Here is a 9,009-nt window from a genome sequence, read left to right as displayed (position 1 = left end):
TGAGGGTGGTGAGGCCCTGGCACAGGCTGCCCAGAGAAGCTGTGGCTGCCCCTGGATCCCTGGAAGTGTCCAAGGCCAGGTTGGACAGGGCTTGGAGCAACCTGGGCTAGTGGAAGGTGTCCCTGCCCATGGCAGGGGGTGGCACTGGATGTTCTTTAAGGTCCCTTCCAACCCAAACCATTCTATGATTCTATGGCTCTGTGATGTAGAAGGAACTCAGCCCAGCTCCAGTGTTTCCACCCATCTGTTGGCAGCCCCTGCAGTAACAACCCCCCTCACTCACTCTCTCCCCACAACCTGGATATTTCAGACCAATTTGCTCTTGTCAGCTCAGCCACGAGACAGGTACTGGTGGAGGTTTGCAGCTCTGTTATTGAAGTTACTGCCTGTGGGTTGTGAGCATCAAGGGATGGCTCTGAAATCATCACTAAGCTGCAGTGAATAATGTCCTCAAGCTGTGCTTGCTGGAGTAGCTGTAATTCCACTCCGGAAAGCAGAGCACGGGAATGGCAGAGGTCAGAGAGGACCTGCTGCCTGCATGTTGGGGCCAGGTGGGATTGCATCACCTTCCAGTGACTTCTCCAGCGACAAAGCACTGCTCTGAATTTTAGCATTCCATGCCCACCACCCTCCAGGGCTCACAGAAGGAAGGTGTGGTCTCCTGATGCACACAGAAAACCCGAATCTGTCTTTCATGGGGGATAAAACAGACACTCAGCCCATTTTCCCAATAAAAAAGTGCCCATGGAACAATAAGGGCACAGACCCAAAAGAGGTGGGAAAACCCAGGCTGCCAGAGATAGCTGCATCCATGATATGGCAGTTTCAATGAGTAATCACTTGCCAATACATATGGTGTTTTGTAGATGTGAAATGTCATGGAACATAACGTACTGATATGTTTAAAAATAAATTGCTGGGATAGCTTAAGAAATAAATGACTGAAGTGGAGGGACTTGTGGTGCATTTTGCTGTGGATTAATTTTGTCGTTCGATTTGGGTAAAGCTTGATTCAGGTGTCAAACTAAGTATTGACTTAATAAACTGGGGGGGGTTTGCTTGCTCTCTGAGGAGTACTGGGGAACGAGGTCAGTTTCTTAATTAATTTATGCAAATTGCTATTTCCTTCTACTCCGTCTAAATGTTAGTGACACCTGTCTTATCTCCTTACAGTTAATTGCATGGCTACAAACAGGGAACCACGCACAGGACTTCAGGAAAGTCACCAGCAGGGACGACGACACTCTCAAAATGGACCCAGAAGAGCTGCAAAATGACCATGATAATGATTTAGGTGGGCACACCCAGTTTGAAGCATCGATCAAAGCCCTCAGCCCAGTTCAGCATCAGGAGGTGTTACCCGAGGGCACTGGGCCCCCATCACAGATGGAGCAAAGATAACCCTGCAGGAGCCTCGAGCATCAGGGTGAGCTCCTGGCTGCCTGTCACACTGACCTCCCAAATCCACAGTTTGCCCTGCAAGGGGGTTGGAAGTAGGTGATCTATAAGGTCCCTTGCAGGCCAAACCATTCCATGATTCTGTGACTAAGAGTACCTTCCCTGAGCCTGGTCTGGTGGAATGTCCTGCTCACTGCAGGGGAGTTGGGTTGGATGTCCTTTAAAGGTCCCTTCTAACCAAACTCTCTTCTGATTCTAAGATTTCTCCATCCATAGAACTGTGCTAGAAACTGAGAGATTAATTAATAGAGAGCAAGGAGCTGTGAGATGCCCTCCACCTCTGGGAACAGCTGTTGGGAGAGAAGGGCAGGGAGCTGTGGAGATGGGCAGGATGGCACCTGGGTCTGCTGAGGTCACTGGAATAACAGTCACAAGGAAGCTGGAGAGGGATCCTTCATCAGGAACTGGGGTGACAGGACAAGGGGGAATGGCTTCAAACTGGCAGGGAGCAGGTTTAGATTGGATATTGGTAAGAAATTGTTCCCTGTGAGGGTGGTGAGGCCCTGGCACAGGTTGCCCAGAGAAGCTGTGGCTGCCCCTGGATCCCTGGAAGTGTCCAAGGCCAGGTTGGACGGGGCTTGGGAGCAACCTGGGCTGGTTGAAGGTGTCCCTGCCCATGGCAGGGGGTGGAACTGGATGAGCTTTAAGTTCCCTTCCAACCCAAACCATTCCATGATTCTATAATTCTATGAAATAGTATAAATTCCTGCCCCATTGGGATTGGGATAAGGGAAACAGTCACCTTCAGCTCCAGTTACTTCAATGGGAATGGTGCACCCAAAATCTTCTGATTTTTCCTTCTCCTATCCCCTACCTACGGGTTATTTGTGGAAGAGCAAGTCTTCAAGATACCCAAAAAAATCACACCTGTGTTCATTTTGCTAGTAACACTCCAAGTAGGTTTGTTTTTTTTTTTTTTAATTTCACGTGGTTTGATTAAGGCACAAAGAAGAAATCAAAAGTGGTACAAAATCTCAGCAAAGGGAAGGGAGTGAAGGAGATGCTGGTGCAGCTGCACAGAGCAACCAGCTTGGTCTGAATGCCAATTTTTGGGGCTTCCTAATGATTTCATCACAGACAGGACAAACTGGATCAGCTGCAAGCTGGGTCCATGCAGATGTACCAGGAAAATTTGCCTGTTTTCCTGGTGGAAGATATTCCAAAACCACTCAGTAAATGGCAAGTGCTTATTTCCAGGATAATTTGTCGCTATTTCCTTTGGATCTTTTGCTTGTTTCGTGAGAGAAAAAAAAATACAAGTTCCATTTAATAAAAAACATCATTGTTTGGGCACAAAACTTCGATGTTCTGCAAAAAAAAAAAAAAAAAAAAGAAAAACCAAATGTACAGATTTTAAAACTGAGTTCTAGGCTGCTTGTTTGGTTTTTGGAGGGTTTATTTTTTTGGTTTTTTGAAGAAAACCTGCTCTTTTCAAAACTCCAAAGTCTCTAGCATTATTTCCAAGAGGTTCTTCATGTTTTATTCCCTTCCTTTTTTTTTTTTTTTATTTATTTCTGTAGGAGAACTATTTGAAAATTTGGCCAAGGTGAAAAAAACAATAATCACGGAAGCCATGTCTGTCATGAAAGTTACTTTTACTGGCAAAATCCAGCTGAGATGTGAGGACACAACATCCCCTTGGCTGCACAGAAGGGGACCAGCCTCAGCCCAGTGGGAGGGCTGCAGGCAGGGCTGGAGCCTGGGCCATTCCCACCCCTGTGGCACAGCAGGTTTCCTCCCTCTCTGTTGCTTTTTGATGAGTGGTGTAAATAGTGGAGGCACTTTTCCCTATGAAAATATTCCATGTTTTTGCAAGGTCACACAATGACAGCATCACAGAATAGGTCAAGTAGGAAGGGACCCACAAGGATCATCCAGTCCAACCCCTGGCCCTGCACAGGCCCATCCCCAAGGGTCACCCCCTGTGCCCCAGAGGATCAGCCAAACCCTCCTGGAGCTCTGGCAGCCTTGGGGCTGTGCCCACTGCCCTGGGGAGCCTGGGCAGTGCCCAACCAGCCTCTGGGGGAAGAACCTTTGGCTGAGATCCAACCTGAGCCTGCCCTGACACAGCTCCAGCCATTCCCTGGGTGCTGTCCCTGGTCCCCCCAGAGCAGAGCTCAGTCCCTGCCCCTCCTCTGCCCCTGCCCAGGCAGTTGGAACTGCACTGAGGTCTCCCCTCAGCCTCCTCCTCTGCTCTGGCCAGCCCTGCACACCCCAGACCCCACAGCTGGACTGCACCAGGCTCAGTCCTGAGCAGCCTCTGCCCGAGCCCTTCTCCTCTGCTCCAGAGCCGACTCCAGCGGCTTCTCCCAAAATAAATCCCAGTGCGGAGCCACTGGCATGCGAGGAGGAGCCCGGCCCAGGCGGGTACCTCAAACACGGCAGGAAATTTGGTGTTTGAGGGAAGTGTGAGACTGTGGGAAGCGTCTGGAGCGCCGAGGCTCGGCGGCTGGCGGGCGCGCGGTGCCAGCCTGGCAGCCAGCTGCCACCGTCCTTATGGCTCTGCCTACATGCATCCCCTCTGCAGCGAGTCCCAAATGTGCAATATCAACATTGCAGTAGCACGGGGCTTCTGCATGTAATTATCCCGAGGTTTATTTGAATAAAAAGCGGGCGGGGAGGGGGAGGCAGAGCCCATCTCTCTCCCTCTCGCAGATCACGGGAAGTCTGTCAGGGCTCGGGAGCGCCGACAGACAGCGGGAGCACAGACACAGCCATGGCTGTGTTTGCTTTGAAGCGTGCTGCTAAAACATGTTGCCATTGAGATTCCCAAGCCCCACATTTTAAAATATTCATTGCCACAGCCCAGTTTCTCTCCCAAGGAGCAGAAATCCAGGCGGAGACGAGAGTCTATCTGGCATCCCCTTGTGGCTTTGCTTCTCCCTGCTGCGATGGGAGAGCAAGTCACACAAGCAAAGGACACCCCAGACCTTCGTGGACTGGTGCCAGACCTCGTGGAAGAGAAGAGAGTGTCCTCACATCGTTATCTCTTCAACATCTGTAGCCTGGAGTTCTGGGATAAGGGATCAATAATGATGAATCCATAATAAAGGCTCTGGAAGGAGTAACCATAGTCTTATTAAGAGCTGCAACGAGGAGCAGTAGCAGTTTGGGTAAACTCCTCTAGTGACACCCTCAGAGCCACCTGGGCACTACTAGAGGTGTCCAGTGTGCTGTGTCCAGGGGCAGGATGGACACACGGGTGCAGCTTTCCAGCACAGGCCCTGGATCTGCTCTTCCTGAGGTCAGGAGCTCCAACTCTCTGCGTGCTCTGCTTGTCTTTCGGGATCTCATCCACTGCCTCGCTTGCTGCTGCCACCCAGAGATGTCACAAGTGGCCTTAAGTAAGAAAAACACACACTCTCTCATGACCTACAACGGTGCCAGTCAAGTTTTATTCTCCCAGAGATTCCCCTGAGGTCCTGCTCACAAAGACCACATTTTGGAAGGACTCAAAGTGCAGAGCATCCCCCCAGGGCAACTGCAGCTGCTTCAGAATGACCTGGTTTGGGGGCAGGGGTCCTGTTTCAAAGAGCCCAAGCACTTTGCTGTGTGTGCAGGGACCAATTCAGCAGCAGCCCCGTGAAAAGGCTCGGATCAGGAGGTGCCCCAGGGCTTCAAACTGTGTCTGCAAATTGCCAAGTGCAGATGTTCTTTGCACACAGTTCTCCCAGCAACCTGCAGACCAAACCAGCATTTTTTGTGGGTCAAATTTCATTAAGGAGGGCCGGATGCTTGGAAGACATTTACCATTTGTCTCTGGTTATTGTCCTGGTGATTTACATAATGGATTAGTACAGATTAGCCCAGCGTTTGGAGAGGCCCTGAGTTGCTTTGCATGCACCATAGGCAAAGGATTCAGGCTGTAAATGGGATGATCTAATAACAAGCATAATTGCTGTTTTATAGACTATAAGTACTGCCATGTCAGTAGCTCGTCTAACTCTACAGTGAGGCCATTGTACAAATATAAATCCCCCAGTCACCAAACAGCTCTTCAGAGGCTCCTCCGAGCTCCAGCTCCAGCAAGTGGCCTCACAATGCCTTGGATGCACAGGGGACACTGAACACCTGCACTGTGAGCCACCAGCAGCAAATTAATTGATCCAATCCTTTAAAGCTTCTAGGCTGAGCATCAGGAGATACAGGGCTCCCTTGGTGCAAATATTTCTGCTTTCCCAATGCCCAGAGAGGGGGAAACTGAGGCAGGAACACAGTTTCCTTTTGCGCAGAGTATAGGAGGGGGGTTCTCTTTATCCTCCCCCGATCTCAGTGCTTTTATCTTTGATTCTCTTGAAGGTAAATTCAGGGTTCAACAATTAATTTCTCTCAGGTATTTTGCAGTGCTCTGGAGCAAGGCAACCTCACACTGTTAATATTACAAAGCTGTTGGGAGAAGGAGACGTCGGCACTTGCGACAGCACTTTTGAATCATTCATAATTTTGCACAGGGGCAACTTCTGTAGGTGTCTCGTTTCCTCTATGTTCATAATGTTTTAGGGATAAAAATAACAAGGAATTGCTGTTCAAAGTGTAAGTGAGGAACCAGAATTGCCAAGGAACCCGAGAGTCAAGCAGTAGTGGGGACATCAGAGCTTTCCAGAGCCGCAGCCACAAACCCAATTAATCCTGGCTTAGGCAGGATGAAAACCTGCAGCTGCAGAGATTCACAGCCAGTGCTCAGAAACAGCTTCAGCTTCCCCATATGCAGATTAGAGGGGGAAATTTTGGGGGGAAAATTAGTTTGAGCTCATTTGTGACCACAAACAGTGAAAAGCTGTGGCCACCGGAGTGCCTGGATTGCATCTCTCTGGAATTTTGATGGAAAAAGTAAGTGATGCTTTGGGACATCAGAGCTGCCCCCATTGCCTGGGCCAAAATACTGAAGGGGTTTTAAGCTGTTACTGTTCTTGGAACCTTTCTTGCAGGTGGGCTTTGTTTTCTTTGCTGGAGCTGCCTGGGCTCAGCCATGGAGCCATCCAGCTGGGGTTGGGGATGGGAACCAAGGCTGCAGGAGGAGCATGGCCATTGCTTCCTCAGAGGCACCAAAGCTTTGGGAAATCACCCACCCAACTGGTAGAGCTGTTGACCTAAAGCAAAGGCCTTGGTCTTAGGATGAGCTCAGCTTCCTTTACAACAGGTCCCTGCTCGTATTCTCCCTGCATTTCCCAAGCACAATGCCTTGCCCACCTCCCCTGAGCCCTCCCCCATCCTGGGGGTCTGTTGAAGCTCCTGCCTAATGATTTCTGTGCCGAGCCCTCCTCTGAGCCGGAGGGATGAGAAGAATTCACATCCTGGAAGTTTCAGCCTCTTATTTCGGAATTAATTTTGCAAGCTCCTCCTTGGACTGAGCTCTCTGTGGGCTCAGGCATAACAGGGCCAGCGAGAGGGGAAAGTCATGTTGCTGGTTAAATCTCCAAAGCAAAAATAATCCATTTTAATGAAGGTTCACAATCTGCAATGAATGTGAAACAATGTTGTCAGCTAAGCTGTTGCATTATTCACTTTTATTTGTACAAGGTCCTTCCATTAATATTTGACTACAAGAGAATGCAATTAAAAATTTTCTACTTGAATAAACCTCTCACCACTGTGTTAGTTAAAGGATAAGAACCTTTAACGTTCGTGTAGAAGAGAGTTTAGCACACTGGCTCTCTGCACGGGGGTCACACAGCAGCTCTTTTAGCTCCCCACACCCCCTTATTTTGTTCTCTATTTCCATTTCTTCCCTTCGATCCTCACCCCAAATCAGCTCCTCTGGGCTTCGCTGCTCCCCCTCCCTGCCATTTGGAGAATCCCAAAGCAATCATTTCCTTCAGAGCAGAGCCAAAACAAGCAGGGAAACGGGGGGAGGTTGTGCAGGCAGGTGGGAAGCCCCAGAATCCACAATTCCCAGCATTTGCACAAAATTAATGGCAAGGCTGTGACAGAGCCCCACTTTGCCAGAAGGAAGTGAGGCTTTGCATCCCTGTTCATGGGTGTTCGCTGGCAGGGAGAGATGATTTATTATTTAAATTTTTGCACGCATGGATGGGCACTGAATTACTTGTAATCTCCCAGGAAGGGAGGAAAAAACCTTCTAGGATCGTGGAAGAGAGTTCAGAGGAGCCACGAGCTCAGCTGGCAGAGCCATCACTAAAGGGAAGGCGTTGGGAACAAGGGAAAGGAGGATGAGATGCAAAGTGTGGGGTGGCTGGATAAACACTGTGCACTATTCCCCCTTCCAGAGCATCCAAGAACAAAGAGTGTTTGGTGAAAATAAAGAAAGAGGGCTGATTCAGGGATTTGTGATGTGCAATGAGGAGATGAACATTTTATCCTGTTCTGATTCACCTCCCAGAGCCTCTGACATCAGCCTGTGACTGTTGCTGTTGGGAAAAGCAGCTGATGGCACAAGGGAAGTTTGCCCATGGTTTAGAAGAAAGGAAGGAAGAGCTGGATGGGGTAAAAGAGAAAGCATGTGTGCATGTGTAGGAGAGGAGCCTCTGGCCTCAGAAAGTGAAGTTTTAAAAATTAAGTAGAGTTCTGGAGCTGGGGATTTTGGAGTAGAAATTTGAAGGCCAAAAAGGTCAAACTCGGTGGCAGGGAGATGGTGAGGTGGCCAATGTGTTGGGTCATGTGAGAAGTGTCTCCAGGACCAGGTGAATAACAGGCACTTGGAGAGTGGCTTTTAGAGGAAAAGGACCCTCAAGAGAGGTTTCACAGCCCCAGTGATCTCCAGATAAGCAGAGGAGAAAACAGAAATGACTGTGGGGAGTGGATGCTCTGGCTCAGCAGGTCCAGCATCCTGTAGATCCCCTTTGCTTTTTGGCTGAAGATCTTCTGGAGCACACAGTGGTCACCCAGCTGTTCTCAGAGGTGCTGTATAACCCCATCACACACCAAAACCTCACTGGTCCCTGTGGGAAATCCATGCCCTCACTATTAACCACCCCCCCCCCCGGAACATTTGTGTATCTACACCTGTCTAACAGCTGCACTCGATGATCTTAAAGGTCTTTTCCAACCTAAACAATTGCATGATCTGGACCAAGCAGGCACCTGCTGCTGTGCCACAAAATCCATGCCATGGTGGAAGAAGCTGTCAGCACTGTCCTCCTCTTCCTGTGATGAACATTTTCCCATTTCTGTGACAAACACAGCTCCACTTCTCCTGCACTGGGCAACTGAAATCCATTGCTGAGGTTGGAGCAGCCCATCCATGTGGATCCTGGAGCAGGGGAGCACAACAAACAACCAGCAGCAATTTTAATCAGTATTTAGGGAGTATTCTGTGGAATGTTCTGCTCTCCCCTCCTCTTCTGGGCTCAGAGATGGGCTCTTTCCTGGACGTTGGTGGGGAAGGTGGCAGTGATATCCAGAGATCAGGAAGGAGCCACTGGCACCATCTGTGGGCTCTGAGGTGCTCTGGCTGCACGCCTGGAGATTCCACATCCCACAGCTGCTGCTGCAAAAGGGGCAGATTTGCTCATCTAATGCAAAGCAATCCGTCCATGGAATCCCAGGCACCACCTCAGAGCTGTGAGTGCACACCCATCCAGGGAGGAATCT

General features: G+C 49.6%; 1 long non-coding RNA gene across 4 annotated transcripts; it reads left to right on the top strand.

Moving 5' to 3' along the window:
- Positions 1–217: 217 nt before the first annotated feature.
- LOC135422307 (uncharacterized) lies at positions 218–4,526 on the top strand. Of its 4 annotated transcripts, none has more exons than XR_010434417.1 (3): positions 218–345; positions 1,174–1,426; positions 4,281–4,526. It is a non-coding gene; the product is annotated as an uncharacterized LOC135422307 (long non-coding RNA). The 4 variants fall into 4 exon arrangements; XR_010434418.1 differs by lacking the exon at positions 4,281–4,526 and adding an exon at positions 2,400–2,737; XR_010434419.1 differs by having other exon boundaries at positions 224–345; positions 1,174–1,294; positions 4,287–4,526.
- The last annotated feature ends 4,483 nt before the right edge of the window (positions 4,527–9,009 follow it).

The sequence above is a fragment of the Pseudopipra pipra genome, chromosome 15, assembly GCF_036250125.1.
Source record: "Pseudopipra pipra isolate bDixPip1 chromosome 15, bDixPip1.hap1, whole genome shotgun sequence".
Lineage (NCBI taxonomy): Eukaryota > Metazoa > Chordata > Aves > Passeriformes > Pipridae > Pseudopipra > Pseudopipra pipra.
Note: the sequence above shows the minus strand (reverse complement) of the source record. Positions and strands in the feature narration are given on the sequence as shown.